The sequence below is a fragment of the Hylobates moloch genome, unplaced genomic scaffold, assembly GCF_009828535.3.
Source record: "Hylobates moloch isolate HMO894 unplaced genomic scaffold, HMol_V3 SCAFFOLD_5, whole genome shotgun sequence".
Classification (NCBI taxonomy): Eukaryota; Metazoa; Chordata; class Mammalia; order Primates; family Hylobatidae; genus Hylobates; species Hylobates moloch.
In genome coordinates this window covers 75,178,691-75,202,382 of record NW_026652280.1, presented here as the reverse complement: position 1 = coordinate 75,202,382, position 23,692 = coordinate 75,178,691, and the positions used below count along the sequence as shown (strand labels likewise).

At 35.8% G+C, this 23,692-nt stretch overlaps 1 pseudogene; it reads right to left on the bottom strand.

Moving 5' to 3' along the window:
- Nucleotides 1-17,071: 17,071 nt before the first annotated feature.
- On the bottom strand, nt 17,072-19,281 carry LOC131383466 (histone-lysine N-methyltransferase SETMAR-like; annotated as a pseudogene).
- Between the last annotated feature and the right edge of the window lie 4,411 nt (nt 19,282-23,692).

Genomic DNA, 23,692 nt, shown 5'->3' with positions numbered 1-23,692 from the left:
GCTGCCTGAAATATTCTTCTTTATGTAATTTTCAAAGACTGACAATAGAGGGATTCTCACTTGAAAAGTCATATCTCATTCTGTAGTACTAAGGATGATTCAGCACAAACAAGAATGTAGAAGATGGCATTGTTAGTACTCCCCATAAACTAAATACAAAGAGACCCGAGTGATGGTTATCCAGGTGAATAGCAATAGTAAACTTACAGGAAACTAGGGGTTTGATATGATCCTAGGGGCTGCAAGGTGTACAAAGAAATAGAGAATTAGGGACCTCACGAGTATTTAGAGAATTTCCTCACCACCTAAATCAAAAATACACACGTAACCTTCCCTTATTGAATTACTCTATTTCAAATTAAGTTACCAATAAATATAGATTCTTTTTTAGACCAGGTATGAAGCAATATTAAGTATCCCAGTCAGGCCAGGCATGGTGTCTCATGCCTCTAATCCCAGCACTTTAGGAGGCTGAGGCGGGTGGATTGCCTGAGGTTAGAGTTCAAGTTCATCCTGGCCAACATGGCGAAAACCCATCTCTACAAAAATACAGAAATTAGCCAGGTGTGGTGGTGCACTTGTGATCCCAGCTACTTGGGAGGCTAAGACAGGATAATCACTTGAACCCAGGAGGCTTAAGTTGCAGTGAGTTGATATTGTGCCACTATACTCCAGCCTGGGCAACAGAGCAAGACTCCATCTCAAAAACAACAGCAACAACAAAAAAGTATCCCAGTTAAAGACTTCTGTTTCTATTGTCAGACCTTGGTTGGATCCTGGCTCTATGACTTATTTTATAAAACTGAACATGTTTTATTCTAGTTTTTGTTTTGTTTTTAAGTTTCCTGTTCCTCAATATGACTGAATAATATCAATTTCATTGTGTGTTTGACTATATTGACTATGAAAAGAGGCATTACATGTTAACACATAATAGATATAAAAAATAATTATCAAATGCACTCCATTAATCATTTGTAATTATCAAATAATAAAATTTTATTGAAAAAATATCTCTCTTTTTTTATCTCTCTCACACCCTACACACATAACATAATAGATAAAACCATGAATGCATTCCTGTAAATCATAAAATAATATTTTATTTACAGGAATCTTTTATGATTCCTGTAAATCATAAAAGAAAATAAAATCTACAATATAAGCTCCATCTAACAATTCCAGATAGATGAATTTTTCACCAACCTGAGAATGAAGAGAAACCTCTCCAATAAAGATGCAGAGTTGAAAAGTGCGTGCTATACATGGGAATGGTAAACACTTTCAACCTGACAAAAGAGAAACTGGGGGAAGTGCAAAGGAGAAGCCTCCCTTGTTTGCCTTAGAAAGCAAAAAGCAATTAAGGTTTTTTCCTTAGAAATGACCCTGTGGGAAGTACATCTCTAGAGAGAAAGCCAACTGTTGAGTTTGTGTTTTTTTTTTTTTTTTTTGACTTTTCTACAATACTGTATTCCCCCAACTCCAGTTTTTTTGAATGGGTACTAGAATTAAATAAAATTTGGGAGGGGATTTTTATCATACTAAACCTGTTTATAGGGTTATTCAAACTGTATATATCAATTTCATGCTCTATACTTCACATTCTCTGCCACTTGGGTTTTCCAGGGAAGATGAGTCAAGCGTTATTTCCTATAATTAAAATTATAGCATATCAAAGCAGAAAACAAAATCTGTTTTCTTAGATTTCCTCATTTTATAAATAATAAAAATACTACTCCAAGTAGTAGTAATAATAATAGCAACAATAATGCATTTTTGAAGTGGCACACACCAGATACTGTGCTAATTTAATTATCGTAACTCAACCCTGAGGTAATTACTATTACTCTCACTTTATAGACAAGAAACTGAGTCTTTCAGAGGTTCAGTGACTTGATCAGTGTCACACTTTCAATGAATCAGGAACTAGATTCCTGATTCCAGAATTTGTACCATTAACAATCTCATCCTTTCGTCTGACAAATAACCATTACGAGGCAAGGGACCAAATTTCTTATTTCCTAATCCTAAAATACTCTCCATTTCATTACATAAGTGGTGTACATGATGCATTGTATCATAGTCTTTATGGACTTAAGGGAACACAAATCTGTTTTTTTGTATAGCCAAAAATTGTGGACTGTTTTGGTGTCATATGCAATTGATCACTTTACTTGGGTGCCTGATAATTTACTCCCACAGCTCAAACTTGCTCCCTCTTCTGGCCTCCCCACTGCACTACATTAACACCAGCCATATTTACATTCCCCCCCACACACAAAAAATGTTGATTCTCATTCATTAAGTTGTGGAGAAAATTGCTGGTTTCTCCTCACATCCATTATTCCTTCTCCATGGTAATACAATTTTGATTAAAGGGCCATTGACTGCATTGTCCCAGCCCTGCCCCAGTACTTATAACAGTATTTAGCACATGGTAGGTGTTGACAAAATATTTGTTAACTGAAAAAAATTGTTAAAGTGATCAAGTTTTCAATCAATGACTAGATACACAGAAGAGGTATATAGCTAAATATTCCTAAGTACTTCTCAGAATAATGTTGAGATGTTTCAGGCACAAAATGAAGCTGTAGTTTAACAATGAAGAACTTTGGTTAAGACTGTGAAAGTTAGAGGTCTGAGTGCATCTAGAGAGAATAATCATTGGCATGAGAGAATAATTGTGCTATCTATTGCCAGGAGTTTACTATCCACAGAGGTCACATTTTATTTATTTCTTTATTTATTTTGAGATGGAGTCTTGCTCTTCCAGGCTGGAGTGCAGTGATGGGATCTTGGCTCACTGCAATCTCCGCCTTCTGGATCAAGCTATTCTCCTATCTCAGCCTCCTGAGTAGCTGGGATTATAGGTGCGTGCCACCACACCCAGCAGTTTTTTTTTTTTTTTTTTTTTGTATTTTTAGTACAGACGGGGTTTCACCATGTTGGCCAAGATGGTCTCGATCTCTTGACCTCCTGATCTGCTCACCTTGGCCTCCCAAAGTGCTGGGATTACAGGCATGAGCCACTGAGCCTGGACGGGCCTCACATTATGAAGAGTAACCTACAATTCTCCAAACACAGACTGTTTTTCAGTTGCAAATTAAATAATTTTTGTCTGTACTAATATTGTGTTAGGGTTAATTTTTAAGGTCAGTCTACAAATCACTAAATAGCCTCATGTGATTTTTCTGGGTTTTATGTTGTAAATGTGGTTATCAGTTACTGTGACAAGCTGTGAGAGCCATCTATTTAGCATAGAGAAATCCAGATAAGACTCATTCCATATAGCAAGAAAGTAAGCTTTTCTTATTCTAGTCCTAATTAAAGTCCTCTCCAACATAGAAAGAAGGTAACTTAACTCAAGAGTTGCTTACTTGAATTATGCAAACGTTGTCTTCTCTTAAACACTTCCTGGAGGCTCCCATATAAAATTAATAATCTCTACTCCTGCATTTTGACAGCCCTTAGCTCAGATTGCTGATATCGTAGCTATCACATTTTATCACAGTTCATTTTAAGTGCATGTTTCGTAATGCTAGACTATGAACAGGTTGAAACCAAACACAGTGTCTTAGTCGTTATTGCATTTTTGATGATTATATAATATTAAGTATTTTGCTAGTTACTGTAGAAAATACAGTAAGGTTCATAATATTTCCTGTCCTACTTGCTCACACTGGGATTCACACCTCACACACCCAGAAATATACACAGACCACACTGACCCACCAAACTTATCCCATGCCTCTAGCACATACTCCAAGATGCATGCATCTGTCTCAGGGTCCAGGGCAATTTGTATTTTTTAATTTATTAATTTTAATTTTTACTTTTATGGGTATATTAGGTATATATATTTATAAGGTTTTTTTATTTGATGTTTGTAGGATTTTATCTGTGAATTTTTTAGAAATTGGTGATTAAATTATGTCACTAAAATTAAATGATGATATTAACAAATTAATTGAAGTCTCATGTTTTCCTAAATTTTATGAAACCATGCTATACCTTGATCACCTTGGGCACATCTTCTCAGGACCTCCTGAGGGCTGTGTCATGGGCCATGGTCACTCATATTTGGCTCAGAATACATTGCTTCAAATATTTTATAGACTGACTCTTTTTGCCTTCCTGACAGAATCACTTCTTTATGGTAATACCTCTTAATACCATCAAAATAGCAATTAAATTTCAACATGAGATTTGGAGTCAACATTGAAACCATAGCACACAGCCATGTGAAAATAGAGGCAGAGATCGTTACTATGCTGCCACAAGCCAAGGAATGCCTGAGGTTACTAGAAACTAAAAGAAGAAACAAAGGATTCTTCTCTAGAGTTCAGAAAGGAGGATGGCCTTGCAGAAACCTTGATTTGGGGTTTCTAGCCTCCAGACCTGTGCAAAAACACATTGTTGTTGTCTTAAGTCATTCAGTGTGTGGTACTATGTTACAGCAGCTGAAGAAACTAATACTTTACTCTTCAGTTTGGAACTGTCATTTAAATCAGCCTTTATTAGTCTCCTTATCTAAAGCCTAGGAGGGTGGGCTGTTTTTTCCTTCTCCTCTGGGATCTCTTCAAACTGGTCCAACTCTTGGACTGTGGTTTTTCTATACCTCAACTCAATTTAGGATGCTACCTAGTAGTGATGGGGACAGAGAGCAGCAAAATTCTAGACAGATGGGGAAGGTCCCTAGTGAATTCCCACCTCAAGCTGAAAAGCTTGAGACCATGGCCCAAAGTGAGAACTTCCGTCCTTGTATTCCTGATGGAATGTTTGCTTTTCCTAAACTATCCATGGCCCAGCCCTGCCCCATCCTGTGCCTATAAAGACCCCAGACTCAGCCAGCAGAGAGGATAAGCAGCTGGATGTTGGGGACTATAGCTGGACGTCAGAGGGAAGTGGCTTGACTTCAGCTTGATGGTGTAACTTTGGAGAAGAATCCAGCTGGAGTGGGCTAGACTTCAGGGAAAGATTACCTACCCTCCCCATCCTCTTCTCAGCTCCCCTTCCCACTGAGAGACACTTCCACTGGCAATAAAATCCCCTGCATTTACCACCCTTCAATTCACTTGTGTGACCTCATATTTCCTGGACACTGGGCAAGAACTCGGGAGCCATGATTATGGATACAAAGGGCTGTCACATTTGCCCTTTGCCCTCCCTGGTGGAGGGAAGCCACAGGCCCAAGGAGCTGTTAACACTTAAGCTATCCATGGAAGAGAAGCTAAAAGAGCCCTGTAACACACCCTCTGGGGCTTCAGGTGTCACAGGCACCCAGCCTGAATGCTGCTGTGTAGCCTGCACAGAGTTCACTCCTGCTGGTGCCCAAAATTGTTCCTTCAGCTCCTCCACCTGTTCACCTGTGCACTCTCTCCCATGAAGAGTGGAATTCATCTAGGTCCAAGTAAATGGAGTTTGATCTCACCAGCACTGAAACAGCCAGCTGGTCCCAGTGCTCCTGCACTCCATTTCCTGCCTCGCTGACTCCTGCACTCCTCCCACAAGGAGTTGAGAGTGGCAGGCTGAGTAAATGAGGCACCCCTATGGCAAGTACTGTGAAGGCGTCAGGGAAGTATTCTGCTTCAGTAGAAGGGCAATAGAATCTCTTTTCAATGATTCAATAGCCTTTAAATCCTACTCACATTGCCAAATTCAGGTTCAACCCTTATTGCCTATGATTAGAAAAATGGTTATTTTGTCATTATAAGTGTGTTCTCACTCTGGCTTCAAAATTAATTTTCTGCTTTTTATGCTACCGCTACAAAATAAACTTTTGAGCCTGAATGTCATAATTATAGCTCATTCCTTTTCTCCAGAATTTGTACCTTGACAGTAATTCATTTAGAACACCTCCTTTCTGCTTTTATGATAATGTTCAGATTGGGTAAGGCAGATATGAAAATGCTTTTTTAAAATACATAATTTAATACAATAATATTAATGTCTTCACATTAGTATCTAAATTTAACCATAAAACCTGTTTTAAGATAACTTGAACTAACTTAAGCTAATGTGATTTTCAAAGACTTCTAATTAATTCCTAATACAGCAATTTTTACCAATATTTACTAAAATATCACATGAGATTGTTATGTATAGCACACAGACATTTTGGTATTTGCAATATTTGAAAATATATAATATTTGTTGCTTTCTATTTGTGACAATTGGCACAGAATTATCACTCGCAGTGGCTATATAAAATTTAGTTTTGGATTTATTTAAATAAACCTGATTTAATTTAAGATAAATATGCTTAGCACACAATAGTCCATGTGATTTGTCAATGTGGGAAAAAAGAATGTGGAAAAAATGTTCTGAAAACACAACTCTAGGCCAAATTAACATAATCACATACATATACATACAAACATACATGCACACACCAGCCTGTCACATATGTATACAGAGTCAATGTGGATGTATTGTTCATAGAATAATATATATGCATATATAATATACAAAGTTTTACCATATATAGTAACTTTTGGGGCTATTATATGCCTCATAGGCACTGCTTCTCATGAGTTTTATATATTATCCACCTTTTTACAATGTTTCAGAGTTCAATAATTTCCATAATGTTCAGAACTATTGAGTAGTAGAATTAAGGCTTAAAGTCCAATACATCTAATGTGAAAGTCTCTCTTTTTATGTTATTGATTAATTTCAGTGATCTAACATGCAAACATATTAGGAGGGGACTCAGATGTACCATGTGCTTCCCACATTGTAGAATGAAATGTTTTCCAGGACAGAGCTAGCTTTGAGTTTCTGAGTTTTATGAGCACCATTCAACCAGGAGTTCATAATGTTAAAGCAGCTTTGCCTCCTTTGCCCACCACTCAGAACTGGTTTTGAGGCGTCCATTTGAGAGAAGTCAGAATATCATCTAATTTCACTTAACGAGTACATGGTACGAATGAGCTTTTACATCAAGACAGTAAGATTCCAAGAGCTACCTTCTTCCTGCTTAGCTAAGTTGACATCCTTGGAATGCCAGCAAATTTTAATTACTAGTCATGCCTGGATCTGAATCATGAGCTTGTTGGTGAGATGATAGCAGTAATAGAGTGAATAACAAGGTTAATCAGGTCAAGATAGAAAAGGGATTGTCTTTTACTATAACACACACTTTTAGCATGGCTTTTTTTAGAGTACAATTAACATGTCAGAATGAGTTGCTAAATCCATTCTAACACTATCAGAATACATAGGTCATAATAATGCAGTATTATAATTCAGAACATGAATTTAATTAAAAACTAAATAAATCTACTTCAGAACAACATGTTTTGGCATTTTGTGATTTTTCTCTAATTAGTAAAATAATAAGCTATTATAAAATATTTTATTCTTAACTTGTTAGAAATAATCCAACATTTTAAGAACAAAATACTAAAAAAATGTGTTGAATAAGACAATATGGCTACTGTAAAACTTTTTACTTATTGCTAAATTAACTTTTTCTGATAATACTCCTTAAAGTGTTGTGTCTTTACATTTGCTTCCAGTTTGTCTCCTTTCATTTTTTTTTGAAATAACTTCAATAGCCTTTTACACCCTCTTCCTCCACTACTACTGAAAATCTTACCAAGGCCCTACACGACCTCTATGTTGCATAAAACGATTGTCAAGTCTCCATCACATGCTGTTTATCCTGTCAGCAGTATTTGCTAGAGCTTGTCACTCTTTGATTATCTTTCCTTATGTGGATTCCTACACTCTCCTGATTTTCTCCTACTTCTCTGGATGTACCTTCTCGGTTTTATTGCTGTTCCTTCTTCATTGCCTTTTCTTGTTAATATTGGAGAGACACAGATCCAGTCACTTCTCTGCCATTTTGTCTTTTTATAGCTGCACATCTTCCTTTCCTCGATAATTTCATTCAGTCTTTATACACACCACACACACACACACACCCAACAGGTCCTAGAATAACATTCTTTTGTTCAGCATCACTTTATTATAAAGTTGACTAAAAATTAAACATCAATCCTTGGCCAAAGCCACTGTCTGTGTGAAGTTTGTGTGTTCCCCTCATGTCTGCGTGAGTTTTCTCTGGGTAACCTGCGTGTTCTCATATCCCAAAGATGTGCATGTTAGACGAATTGGCACATCTACATGGTCTCAGACTGAGTGTGGGTGTGTGAGTGTGCCCTGCCATGGAATGGCATCCTGTCCAGGATCAGTGCCTGTCTTGTGTCCTCAGCTAATAGATAGAGTCTGGCTACCTGCCTCCCTGAACTAGAATAAGCAGGTAAATAATTATCTTACTTGCTTTTATTAATGTTTCTTAAATCTATTTATCTATCTATCTCACATTTATTTTGTGAGATAATTAGAAGTGTTTTAATTTTTATTTTAGAAATTATTCTACCATAAAGACATATGCATGTGAATGATCATTGCAGCACTATTCACATTAGCAAAGATATGTAATCAACCTAAATGCCTATCAATGACAGATTGAATAAAGACAATGTGGTACATATACACCATGGAAAACTCTGCAGGTATAAAAAAGAATGAGATCATGTCTTTTGTGAGACCATGGATGGAGCTGGAGACTATTATCCTTAGCAAACTAACACAGGAATCGAAAACCAAATGCCGCATGTTCTCACTTGTAAGTGGAAGCTAAATGATGAGAACTCATGGACACAAAGAAGGGTACAACAGACACTGGGGTCCACTTGAGGGCAGAGGGTGAGAGGGGAGAGAGGAGCAGAAAAGACAACTACTGGATGCTGGACTTAACACCTGTGTACAGATGAATTAATCTGTACAACAAACCCTCATGACACAAGTTCACTTATATAACAAACCTTCACTTGTACACCTGAACCTAAAATAAAAGTTAAAAAAATCAATTTATAATGTATCCAAAAGAATAAAATGCCTAGGAATATGTTTAACCAAGAAAATCAAAGACTCGCAAAATGAAAATTATAAAACATGGCTGAAAGATAATAAAAGCCTAAATAAATGGAAAGTCCTCTCATGTTCATGGATTGGAAGACAGTGTTATTAAGATGGCAATAAAAAATAATCTGCAGATTCAATGCAATCTCTGTCTAGATCCATTTTTTTCCTTTTTTTTCAGGAATGAAAATGCCAGTCCTCAAATTTACATGAATTTGAAAAAGAAGAAAAAAAAGAAATTTGGTGATGTTTTTGTTACCAGAAATATGCCATAGGATGTTAATTCTTGTTTACATCAATTAGCTTCTGGTAAAATTGATCTCATTATACTTTGTTTTGTGTCAAGTCACAGTTTCCAAGAACCTATCATTGAAATTAAGTGAGGACTGTGTATGTGTGTGTGTGTGCATGTAAAATTTCCCAATTACCTCCTCATCTCAACACACTCCTCTGAATTCTAGACTCCTATATTCCACATCCTATTTGACACCTTTACTTGGAAGCATATTAAACATCTCAAATTTATTGTGGTAAACCACCTCAGATCGGCTTCTTTTTAACTTTTCCTATCTCAGTGCATGGAAACTTCATGGTTGCATCAGGCAAAATCCTTAGAGTAAGGCTTGACTCGTGTTGCTCCTATCTCACATTCACTCTGGAAGGAATTCTGGCTCCAGCATTCAACTACATTTACCAACTGCACTCATATTCTGTGGTCTTGCTTATCATTTTTTGTAATACAAATATTTTTCCAAGTAGTTTGTAGTTTCTATGCTTTCCGCCTACAGTTGACTGTTTTTGTTTGTTTGTTTGTTTTGTTTTAACACAGTAGCCGTAATAATCCTTTTAAACAGAATTGCCTCCGCACAGAAATTCTGCAGTGGTTGCCCTGTTTCACCCCAAAATTCAAAGTCCTTATGAGAGCCCGTAAAGTCTGGCATGATCTGGCTGGCCCCTGTTAACTTTCTGATTCTTGATCTCTTAGTGCTACCTTGAAATCACCATTCTTCTATCCACTCTGACCTCAAATACTCCAGGGCCAGGCCAGCCTTGAGTATTTGTACTTGCTTCCCCTCCCTGGAATAAGTCTTTCTCACATATTGCTATACTTTCTCTCACTTCCTGACACTTCCATGGTTATAAAGTGTGAGAGCCCTGGAGGTGGACTATCTGGCTGTAAATCTCGCTCTGCCATTACCTTCTATAAGAACTTGGTCACATAATATCTCTGTGTCTTGTTTTCATCATCTTTAAAAGAGTAATAGTAATAGTAAATGCCTCAAATGCTGCTTTGAGGACTGGGTTAAACTGTGTGAAGATTTAGAATCGTGCTCTATAAGCATTCATTATAATAGTACTACCACTGTATTCCTTCCCATACACGTTTTTTCTCATAACATCACTATATAATATTTTTAAATTGTTAGCTTATTTGATGTCTTTTTGATATTTTATTTTATTTTATTTTTTTAGATGGAGTCTTGGTCTGTCTCCCAGGCTGGAGTGCAGTGGCGCAATCTCGGCTCACTGCAACCTCTGCCTCCCAGGTTCAGGTCACTCTCCTACCTCAGCCTCCTGAATAGCTGGATTTACAGGAGTACGCCACCACACCCAGCTAATTTTTGTATTTTTAGTAGAGATGGGGTTTCGTCATGTTGGCTAGGCTGGTCTCGAACTCCTGACCTCAGGTGATCTGCCCTCTTCGGCCTCCCAAAGTGCTGGAATTACAGGCATGTTCCACCGTGCCCGGCCTCTTTTTGATATTTACTGGGTCTGCAAACATTTTGGTCTCCTTTTCACTGTTTTCTGTAGTGCCTGACACAAACTAGGGACTCACTATAAAATTGTTCAAATGAAAGAATCTCTTAGAAAGCTTTGACAATTTCACTCACAGAACTGCTGTAAGAATGCCCATTTTTTTCTGCACTATTATTAAACATTATAAATTTGCCAAGTTAATTACTTAAAAATGCTGTTTCTTCTTTTATGTGTATATATTTGATCATTAATAGAAATTGATATTTCATGTTTGTTATTTATTCACTTTTTTCTATTTGAGATTGTTCATGAGTTCTATGTATTTTCACATTGTTTTTCAGATTTATTTGCTGATTTATAATCCTATGTTATTTTAAAATATCGGAATATGTTTTCATTTACTGAAATATTCTCCTCACTGTTTCCTGCGCATAATTTTTTGTTGTTGAGTTTCAAAATAGAGAAGCTTAAATGAATGCAAATATACCCATTAAGTTCTTTGTTCTCTCCCCTCTTTTAACTCTTCTTTGTCTCTTTCTCTTTCTCTTCTTTCCTTTCTTCTCTCCCTCCTATCTTCCTTCCCTCCCTCCCTTCCTCCTTGCTTCCTTCCTCTTTTTCTTTCTCTTGGCTATGCTTGAGTTTCTCCATCCTAACATTGTATCATTGTTAATCTGGAGCATTTTATGTCTTTTCAAAGTATAATTAACTCTTTAATTAGTTCATAATAATTATTTTTATAATAACTATAAATAACTCATTAATCAATAATTTATTTTACCATGGGGAATAAATCAAGGATTCCACATTTTAACTTTATTTATTCTCCATAAAGCTGGTTGATGATCAGAGCCTCATTTGGTGTTTAAGACATCTTTTTCTGTTTATTTAAAATAGTGAGTACCTACTATGTGTCAAACACTGTATTATATACTTGAGACACAATGGCAAGTAAATACACAGAAGACCCATGCTCATATGTCACATATTTTGATGGGGAAGGGATATTAATGCACAGTGAAATAAATTTTCCCAAACTATAATCAATTATGAGAAAAAATTATGTTGTACTAGGAGAACGTGTAACAGAAGGGCCTAGTCTAAAATAGAGGTCAGTATCATTCTGTTGAGGTATGATTATGAGTACAAGCTCATGAAGTAATAATAAAATTATCTGAAATACTCCTACAAACCTGGTTTGCTTCTCTGATTTCTGTATTGTGCCATTAACAGAGCAACTCTTCCCCAACTCTTCCATCACAGTTTTAAGATTATTATAGATTGAAAATGACTTACTAAGTGGCAGTGTATTTTCTCACCTAATATTCTATTTTTTCAAAAAATTATAGTCAAGATCATCCATTATATTTTTCTAAATAAATATCTGTGTATATACACCCCCCGCATATATGTGTATGTGTATATGTATATACACACATAATTTTAGAATCTCTGTTATTTTCTAAAAGAAAACCCATTTTGTTATTATAATTGTACCACATTTATAAATTAACTAGAAGGTAGAATTGAAATATTTATGATATTAGGTATGTTCCTTCATGAAACGTACTAGGCTTCTTTATTATATGTTCCACAGTAAACTTTTCAAAGTGTCTTCGTATTAGTCCTATCATTTTTTATTATAATGATATTCTGCTCATTTTCTCCTTAGTATAGTCAGAAGTATTTTTTATTGACAGTGATGCATGATTAAGCTATTACATGTATAGTTGTATATATATGTGCATATGTTTGTGTGTGTGTGTATATATATATGTATTTGTAACTGGCCACATTAATAAAACTTTGTTAATTTATATACATTGTATTGGATTTTCTATATTGCTGAGAAATAATAGAACACCTGTCTCCTTTTTGCTAATAATTATTTCTTTTATTTGTCTTCTTATCTTTATTGCAACTGGTTTCTTTCTTTATTGCATGTGGCTTCTGTCTTCCTAGTCTCTATTTTTCCTACTGCCTACCACCCTCACAAAAATTCTTAGGCTATAATTTTAAAAGAAAATTAATGGAGTTAAAAGGAATCTCTCTATTTCCTGATTTTCATTAAGACATTTCTACTTTTTCTCCATTAAATATGATAATGACTACTAATTTGTGACAGATCTTATTATTATTATGTTAATATTTTTCTTATTTCTGTTTTCCTTGGAGCTTTATTTATGATGAGGGATTAAGTTTTATTAAACACTTTCTAAAAAAGTGTATTAGGAGAATAATGCATTTCTTTCATCTTGTTAATTTTTTGAATCACACCACTAGGTTCAATAATGAAAACTCATTAGTAGTTAGAATAATCTTTACATTTAAAAATACCAAGCAAATAGATATAGTGTCTTAAAAAATAATTTAATTTTTTTTACCATTTAATTATATCAGATAGTGATAGCAGCAGGAGGCAGACAAATGCCTAAGCAGATGGAGAGGGTTCTCAGTGAAAGGCCACCTCCAAGCCAAAGACAATCTAAAGCCTGAAAGCCAAGCTACAAGTCAAATCCATGAGCCAGATTAAGAACCTGTCTTCCCATTTGGCTAGCTTTTCTCTGATTCATCTTCACCCGTCACCTATTTTACATATACCTACCTTCCCTAATTGTTTTCTTACACCGTCATGCTCAACTTTGAGTCATGCCTTTGTTTTAACTTTTTTTTGTACTCACAAACCAATCAGCACACTCTCCCCTATTCTGAGCCCACAAAAGTCTTGGACCCAGCCACACTGAGAGAAACCACCCAACTTAGGGGTGGGGGACCACCCTCTGACACCCATGTCCCCTCTCTGGTGAGAGTCATTCTGCCACTCAATGAAATTCTTCACTCATCCTCACTCTTCAATTGTCAACATATCCTCATTCTTCCTGGACATAGGACAAGAGCTTGGGAACCACTGAACACAGGTACAAGCTATAGCACAGGTGGGCCAAGTCGGTGGGGTGCCTCCAGCAGCAGGCCCAGGGCCGAGCAAGGCCCACGTGTGGGGGCATTGCTGGCTGTGGAGGTCCCTGGATGGCAAAGTGGCCTAGAAAAATCCTGTGTCAATAGTATTGTTAATGTCTATCTTTTCTCTCTGACAATATCCTTTCTGCTGCTAATACGTGAGCATTATTGAAAATATAGTCATGTTTGCTAGTGTGGACCATTGCTAATATATAGGCAGTGTGCTTGGCTAATAAATTGAAACTGTTCTAATAACTTTTCACAAATTATATCAACTTACCCTTTATAATAACACTTGATTTCAGGTTTCAATATTAATAATATATTTTTTTTCTGCTCTTTATTTACGTGTGAATAAATTAAGGTCAGTAGAAGGAAGACTAGGTGCTCAATGTCACACAAGTTGTATAAGTTTGAAACAGAGAATATAGTTTTCTCACCACCTCCCTCACATCAACCACATTAATCTTTTAACCATTTGTTATACAGATTTCCATATTAATGTTTTCCTTTATTTCTAATTTGAAACTCAGCTTATCTCGGACTTTTTTTTTCTTTTCTCAATTTTTGGAACTTAATTTCTAATGCACCTTGTTAGAGTCTTTCTTATTTAATTACAAAGTGGTATAGCACTGTGCATGAATAACGCTCTGCGTATACCTTCATTTGTAAGTAAACACATTCAGAAACAATTATGGCCCTGATGTTTTAAACTGCAAAATTAAGATTTTCCTTCAAAAACATTTATTTTAGTAGTTTTAACTAGAGTGATTTATTTTGATATGTTTTAATCAATATTTGTTATGCAATAAGATATTTGTGGCCTGTTATATTTCTAGAAAATAATTAGACCATAGTTATAAGCATTTTATCTTAGTTCAGTTTATAATGTATACTCTCAAAATATGCAGTAACCAATGATCTGCTCAACTGTTGAAGCTCATAAATCATCAACCCCATCGAAATTGTGCAGATGTGGCATATCAAAATATGCAGTAACCAATGATCTGCCCAACTGTTGAAGCTCATAAATCATCAACCCCATTGAAACTGTGCAGATGTGGCATATGCTATGTTATATTATTAGCATGCATGTCTGCACATTTGATATTTATATCCTATCTACATGTGAGTAGGCCTTTAACTGGTTGTCTTTCTTGTATTTCTTGTTCAAGAAAGAATGAAACAGCCCTTAGTTTACTTTAATGCGTTCTAGTAGGGCATTCTTAGCATAGAACATGTCAAAAATTTTTATTGTGATAAAAGTTGTAGTTTTCCATTGAATGTAAAAAACATTAATTGGTGATTATATTCCCAAATTATTTTAAACAGATTAATATACACTGGCTCACCAAAGAATTTAAGAGCACCAGTGTAAAAGGAATTAGTTTAGCAATTCTATTTCTAGCCAGACTTCAAAAATTCAAAGTATCTGGAAAAATTAAGAAAAATGCCATTTTATGTAACTGCCATTCTTCCTCTGTTGATTTTAATTAAATAATTGCTGATCATTAGGTAAAGAGAAATGAAGTCAGAGTTTGCTTAAACATTGATGATGAAACTGTCTCTCTGGGTCTCATTACAAAATTCTTCATTGTAAACACAACTCCTTACCGTAATTGCTATAAAAAGTTGATTTACTTACTAATCAGTTTCCAAGGGCCTTATTAAAATGATTGGTTTCTCAGCTTTTTCATGGGGACATATTAACTGAAACCAATCTCAACAAACACAAAGTTTCAACTTTTTCATTAAGATTAATGAATATGCAGTTTAATTTGAAAGTGTCGAGATAATTATCTTCTTCCTCAGGGACGGCCATTTCCTCTACCTTGAAGCACCTTCCTTTGGGAGACAAGGTATTTCAGTGGGAAAAGAAGAGCATTTGGAGCCAAACCTAGGTTTATATCCAGGGTTTTCTCCTATTTACCCATGCGCTCTTGGGAACGATATAAACTCAGAGCCTCAATTAAGAAATGAAAATACTACTTACAGCAGAGGAGTATTTTTAAATGTACAATTATAGTGAATATTAAATTACTTTGCAAACTAGAAATTAATGATATTATATGGATTGTGAGTAAAATAACACTAATGATAATGATAGTGTCTAACATTTAGTCAATGCTTATTGTGTCCTACACAAGGTGCTAAAATATTTATATATATTATATCATTAATCTTCATAAAAACACGAAGATATAGGTAAAATGAGTCCACATTTTGGGTAAGAAAAGAGGCTCAGATAATTTAAATACTTTGCCTCAAGCTACAGCTGATAAAAGTGTTAGCTAGAATCCAGATGTGAAGATAGATTAGATCTTTTTGGCTTCTATGTGCTTATTCTCTCCCTTTCAAAATTTATTCTCTCCCTTTCAAAATTTTCAAAATTTATTCTAACATACTAAAGCATGTATTATGATTGTGTCTCAGTAAACTGTAACAAATTTGCCATTCTCATGTTATTTGTAATAATAGGATAAACATTGTATTAGACATATAGATAAGAGACGGATAGATATATACATACATACCTACATACATACATGACAACAATTCTTTGCTTGGTCAAACCTTTGTGTGGCTCCTGAGCCTTCTCCTAAGCCCATCTATGTACCTGCTTGTAAAATTCAATTTTAGCAAATAACACCGCTAAGTCAGTTTAACAAGAATCCCCCCACCCATGATATCTGATCTCTTTCAATATCTGATCAGGTTCATTATCTTCCGCCATCCCCTATGTAATGTCTGATCACCCTGGCCTGTCTTCTGCAAGAATCCTGTAAGGTTGGTTTAGCCAGAAGCTTCTTTAACAATTATGTTTTCTCTTAGTCATTTTCCACTCACTGACCTCCACTCTGCCCCCTGGCTATACATTTCTACTTGCCCATGCTCTACTCAGAGCTGAGCTCAAACTCTCTCCCCTGCTGCAAGACCCCATTGCAGTCATCCCTGTATCTATGCCAGTGGTCCTGGATAATTTCTTCCTTACTGTTCTTTAACAAGTGTCATTAGATATTGTTTTTTTCTTTAATACATGCACACACTTATGCATATATTATTAAATTCCTCAACTAAGACTATCAGTCTTCTAACTATGAATCCCAGTAATACAATCCAGGGAATAGTAAACTAAATACATAAATATCAACATTTTCACATTTTTTTAAGTTTCATACACACAGCCTGTAATGTGTTTTTTTTTAATTTTGAATTTTATGCTGTTTTTCTTAATTTTCCCACATTTTAGCCTCTTTCAAAGTTACTACATGGTATTTCATTGTGTTAAGCCCCTATTTCATTGAAGGACTCTTTGAAAATGCTACTTCTGATTATATCAATCTTATATACCTGGTTGGTGCAAAAGTAATTGCAGTTTTGCACCGTGAATTTTAAATCATTATAACTAGTCTCAAACAAATCTTTATTAATCAAAATAGAAACAATTACAATCAACACATTTTTGCCAATGAGACACAAATTTGCTTATTCTTGTAGTGTAAAAATCCATGCTTTGGGACTCGACGAACTCTTAGAAAGCACTTTCTGCATCCTGCTGGTTGTGGAAGCGTTTTCCCTGCAAAAAGTTGTCAAGATTCTTTTTTTTGAGATGATCTTTTTTCTTTTTTCATATTTTTTTTTTTTTTTAATTATACTTTAGGTTTTAGGGTACATGTGCACAATGTCAGGTTTGTATGTTGATTTCCTGCACCCATTAACTCATCATTTAGCATTAGGTATATCTCCTAATGCTGTCCCTCCCCCCTCCCCCAACCCCACAACAGTCCCCGGAGTGTGATGTTCCCCTTCCTGTGTCCATGGGTTCTCATTGTTCAATTCCCACCTGTGAGTGAGAACATGCGGTGTTTGGTTTTTTGTCCTTGTGATAGTTTACTGAGAATGATGTTTTCCAGTTTCATCCGTGTCCCTACAAAGGACATGAACTCATCATTTTTTATGGCTGCATAGTATTCCATGGTGTATATGTGCCACATTTTCTTTTTTTTTTATTTATTTATTTATTTTATTTTATTTTATTTTATTTTTTTATTTTTTTTTTATTATACTTTAGGTTTTAGGGTACATGTGCACAATGTGCAGGTTTGTTACATATGTATCCATGTGCCATGTTGATTTCCTGCACCCATTAGCTCGTCATTTAGCATTAGGTATATCTCCTAATGCTGTCCCCGCCCCCCCACCCCCCACCCCACAACAGTACCCGGAATGTGATGTTCCCCTTCCTGTGTCCATGTGAGATACCATCTCACACCAGTTAGAATGGCCATCATTAAAAAATCAGGAAACAACAGGTGCTGGAGAGGATGTGGAGAAATAGGAACACTTTTACACTGTTGGTGGGACTGTCAACTAGTTCAACCATTGTGGAAGTCAGTGTGGCGATTCCTCAGGGATCTAGAACTAGAAATACCATTTGACCCAGCCATCCCATTACTGGGTATATACCCAAAGGACTATAAATCATGCTGCTATAAAGACACATGCACACGTATGTTTATTGCGGCACTATTCACAGTAGCAAAGACTTGGAACCAACCCAAATGTCCAACAACGATAGACTGGATTAAGAAAATGTGGCACATATACACCATGGAATACTATGCAGCCATAAAAAATGATGAGTTCGTGTCCTTTGTAGGGACATGGATGAAACTGGAAAACATCATTCTCAGTAAACTATCGCAAGGACAAAAAACCAAACACCGCATGTTCTCACTCATAGGTGGGAATTGAACAATGAGAACTCATGGACACAAGTTGTCAAGATTCTTGAAGTGGTAGTCAACTGGTGAGAGGTCAGGTGAATATGGCCGATGAGGCAAAACTTCGCAGCCCAATTCGTTCAACTTTTGAAGCGTTGGTTATGTGATGTGCAGTCAAGCATCGTCATGGACAAGAGTTGGGCACTTTCTGTTGACCAATGCCAGCTGCAGGTGTTGCAGTTTTTGGTGCATCCCATTGATTTGCTTTGCATATTTCTCAGCTGTAATGGTTTCGCCGGGATTCAGAAAGCTGAGGTGGATCAGACTGGCAGCAGACCACCAAACAGTGACCATGACCTTTTTTTTGGTGCAAGTTTGGCTTTGGGAAGTGCTGTGGAGCTTCTGCACAGTCCAGCCACTGAGCTGGTTGTCACCAGTTGTCATATCCACTTTTAATCGCACTACGTAATCCGATTGAAAAATGGTTCGTTGTGTGGAATGGGAAGATGACACTTCAAAATGATGATTTAAAAAAAATTTTCGCTCAGCTCATGAGTCACCCACTTACTGAGCTTTTTCACCTTCCAATTTGCTTCAAATGATGAAAGACCGTAGAATGGTCAGTGCTGAGTTCTTTGGCAACTTCTCATGAGGTTGTAAGAGGATGAGCATCGATGATTGCTCTCAATTGGTCATTGTCAACTTCCGATAGTCGGCCAGTATACTCCTCATCTTCAAGGCTCTTGTCTCCTTTGCAAAAGTTTTTGAACCACTACTGCACTGTACATTCATTAGCAGTTCCTGGGCCAAATGTGTTGTTGATGTTGTGAGTTGTCTCTGCTGCTTTATGACCCATTTTGAACTCGAATAAGAAAATTACTCAAATGTGTTTTTTGTCTAACATTATTTCCATAGTTTAAAATAAATATAAAATAAACAGCAAGTAATAAGTCATTAGCCAAAAAAAAGCAAGAAATGCTCATTAAAATGATGTATAACATAATCACATTTATTTAAGAATGCATTCCAACATCAAACAACAAATTTCAACAATGCAAAAACCGCAATTACATTTGCACCAACCTACTATATAGCATTTATACAGCTTCTCTCTGCTATGGGACTTAGACTACACTCAGGGTTATGACTTATGAGGCTCTATGTTGCCATCGTCCTTTCTTTGCAAGTTCTTTCCCTAATGTTTTCCTCCTAGCCTACCACAAAACTTCTCCTTCATTGGCTGTGGCTGCATTTCTTGTCTTTGCACTTGCTGTGTCACTGAAATACTTTTTGTTTTTATTATACTTTAAGTTCTAGGGTACATGTGCACAACTTGCAGGTTTGTTACATATGTATACATGTGCCATGTTGGTGTGCTGCACCCATTAACTCGTCATTTATATTAGGTATATCTCCTAATGCCGTCCCTCCCCCCTCCCACCACCCCACAACATGACCCGGTGTGTGATGTTCCCCTTCCTGTGTCCAATTGTTCTCATTGTTCAATTCCTACCTATGAGTGAGAACATGCAGTGTTTGGTTTTAAAGCCTAACATTTTCTTGTCCTTCTAGTACAAGCTCAGAAGTTAACTTCTTAGAAGAACTTTTACCATATGCATTCACTCTTCTCCTTACCTGATCTCCAAGAGAAAAAAAAAAAAAAAGTTAACCATTTCTCAGTGTATTATCAATGTCTTCTTGTGTCACTGTTGTATTTTCATATTGCGTTATAATTCTCTCCACATCTGTTTCCCTTATTAGGCTAGGAACTATCTGAGGACAGGAATTCTGACCGAGTTATCCCTTTCTTTACCTCCAGTGTCTTATATATTATGGTGACTCAGTTTGTTATTCGTATTTATTTATTTATTTATTTATTTTAGCAAATAGTGGACCCATTTGAAAGACATTCAAAAAAACCCTTATAATAATAAAATATTATCATTTTAATTAAATTTTCAAGCCAAATCACTTTATTTCTTTAGGGTCTTTTTTATTTAATATTTTTGATGTTTAATTCAACACGCACTTTACCTAATAGATCCCACTCTAAGTATTTTATTTCCTATTGTATTTTTAAAATTTTTGTCTGCAATACATAGGGGTTTCATTTTTATTAAAATTTCAACATTCTGATTTTTGATTTCCTTAGATTTTACTGATCACATAACTTGTAAAACGTATTTTTATTTGTTCTTTAAAAAATCTGTGTCTTACATTTCCTTTGTATAGATTTGTCAGCCTCTATGATAATACTTTTAACAGAGAGGTACTGATATTGCAAACCCCAAACAAGTACAACTATTTTAAAAGTTGTAATCTTTTTATGTTTTTACTATATAAACTACTTATTATATAAAAAACTATTAAAAACTTTTTTGTGGATATTTTCAAACAAATATAAAATTAGAAGAATTTTTATAGAAATCCCCCTATAAAAATTACCCAACTTAAATTTTTCTCAAAGGTCTTAGAATGCACCCACCCACACCTAAATACATAGAGGTGATATTATTTCTAAAAAAAAAATCCCAAAGCTTTTAATGGTCAAGAAAAGTTAGATAAATTTCAAGGAGATTAGAGAATTATTGTTCAGATTCCTGTGAAGAAACAACCCACAATAATTCAAATAAAGAGAAATAAACAAACATGGGATACTGAGTACCTGGGATCTAACCATGAAACTTTATTAGCACCTCAGTGGCTGAAGGGACTCAACGGGAATCCAGAGCCCAATGATAGGTAGGGTGTGAGTGAGAGGTTGCCTAAAAGGAAATAAGGACAGGGATGCCTCTACTACCAAGCATCACTTTAGAACTGTGACAGCCATAGTCCAAGAGCAGAGAGAGAGCAGGGCTAATGTATCCTGGCCTCTCTCTGCTCATCCCATCTGATCTCCTGTTACAGGTTCCAGTTGGCTGCAACCTACTGAACCCAGCCATCAAGTATTCCTTAGAGATGTAGTTCATGGAAATCAGTATCTTCATGTTTAGAGAAGAGTAAGAAAGAAATGTGTAAATTAGTAGTTATGTTTCTAGAGTTAGTCAAAGTCCCAGTTTGCTGCTGTGTGACCTTGGGCAAAGCGCCTGGACTTCTTAGACTTCAGTTTCCACCTTCGTAAATAGGGATGATAACACTACTGCCAGTGCTGCCAGGACTAAATATGCTAATATATAGACCTCTTAGAATAGTGCTTGGCACAATATGAGTGACTATAAATGAGTTTATAGTCTTACTTACAGTGAATATTATGACTAGAGTGAATTTTATTACTATGAAAGACTGTGGTGTCCTATTCTTCACTCATAGATGAAATTAAGAGAGATAATTGTGAGAGCTCGAGGAGTCTTGATTTCCCCATCTGTTTAAATGACCATGTTAAATTAGATGATCTTAGAAGGCCAGATAGAGAATGATGCAAATAATTACTTGTTAAGATCTACCTTAAGAAATTAAAAGCAAGGTTTAAAACACACTTTTTCTCTCATCTGATGTCAGTTGTGTTTGTGTGTGCTTGTATTGCACAGAACAAACTACTTTTAAAATTGACTGACAGATAAGTCAATTTTAAAATATTTATTTTCATTTTTTATAGTAAGACCTGTGTTAGGATGCAGGAATACAGTGGTGAGCAAATTGGAAATGGTCCCTGACCTCACAGATCTTACAATTTACTGAGAGAGACTTAAAATAAATGGCTACAAAGGATCATATAATTATGACCTGTGATTATTTCTTCCAAGAAGAGAGGCATGATGCTGAGAGAATTGGAAGGGAAACCCAAAATAGTTCAGTTTTCAGCAAAAATTTCCCTGGTAAATGATACTTTGTTTGAATACCAGAGGATTGGCAAAAGGGGTGGGAGTAGGGACAACATTTAAGGAGAAAGAAAACAATATTCTGAATCTCAAAGCAGCAAGAAACTTGCAACATCAGAAGAAATGAGAAAAGGTACTGTGGCTAGAACAAAAGTGAATTTGAGGGAGAGCAAGGTAGAGCTGGAGAGGAAAGACATGCAGGAGCCTGAATACGATTGCATAAAATTTCATCTTTATTCTAACAACATTTGGAAGTCATTAAAACTTTTTCAATCCATATGATTATTGAATGGGGTTTGTGTTTCAATAAATTTATTAGAGACTAATTAAAATGATATTTTAGCCATTTTAGAAAAGATGATGTTAGTTGGGATTGGAGGATGGCAATGGAGAGGGAAGGAAAAGCATGAATAAGGTGAACATCTAAGAGGTAAAAAATTAGATATAAAATTGAGGAAGTAAGGAAGACAAAGAAGTGAAGGATGAATACTAGCATATGACTTGCCTAGTAGGATAGACAATAGGGATAAAGCACACAGGACAACGACTAAATTTGAGGTCAAGATATTGGGAACTTGGCCTTGGGAATGTAGAATTTTAGTTGCCTTTGAGCCACGCAACTTAAACTCAATACTAGGTATTTGGATATAGAGCTCTGAAGCTCCAGGAAGTGGTAAAATAGAGAAACAAATGTAAGAATCATTGATAATTGAAGTTGTGGGTATAATAAAACGGTCTACAAAAATGAGGAATGGGAAAAACTAACCGCTGAACTGAGGATGCCAAATCTGCAATTAGTGAGGTAAGAGAAAAACAAAGAAAATGTGGTGGCGTCACAGAAGACAATGAGTGAGACATTGTACAACATTTCCAAATTTCAGAAGAAATTCAGCTAAGAATGGACAATTTTCCATTGTATATATGCATAGTGAGACAGTCGGTTAACCTAGAAAGGATTGGTCTCAGTGATCAGTGGGAAGCTGGGTTTGAAAGAGCAAAGGATTATGAAAAATTGGAAACAATAAACAACTTTTTTGAGAATTCTGACTAGTGCTACAGGTTGTGTTTTACATCCACATACCTAATTCATATATAATAGGTTTTCAGTTTGTAATTTGAGAAGAAACTGAACTTCACTATTAATAACAAATAATATATTTTTCAATATTGATTTGGAAAAAGCATGAAATGAGTCAACAGGACTTCTTTTATTCAGGTATACTTTTTTCCTTTTTTTTCTTTTAATTTTTAGGTTTGTGGGTACATGTGCAGGCTTGTTATACAGGTAAACTTGTGTCACAGTGATTTGTTGTACAAATTATTTTGTCATCCAGGTACTAAGCCTAGTACCCAACAGATAATTTTTCTGATCCTCTCCCTCCTCCCACCCTCCACCTTCAAGGAGATCCCAGGGTCTGTTGTTTCCGTCCATGTGTCCCTGTATTCTCATCATTTAGCTCCCACTTATAAGTGAGAAAAGGTTGTATTTGGTTTTTTGTCCTCTTG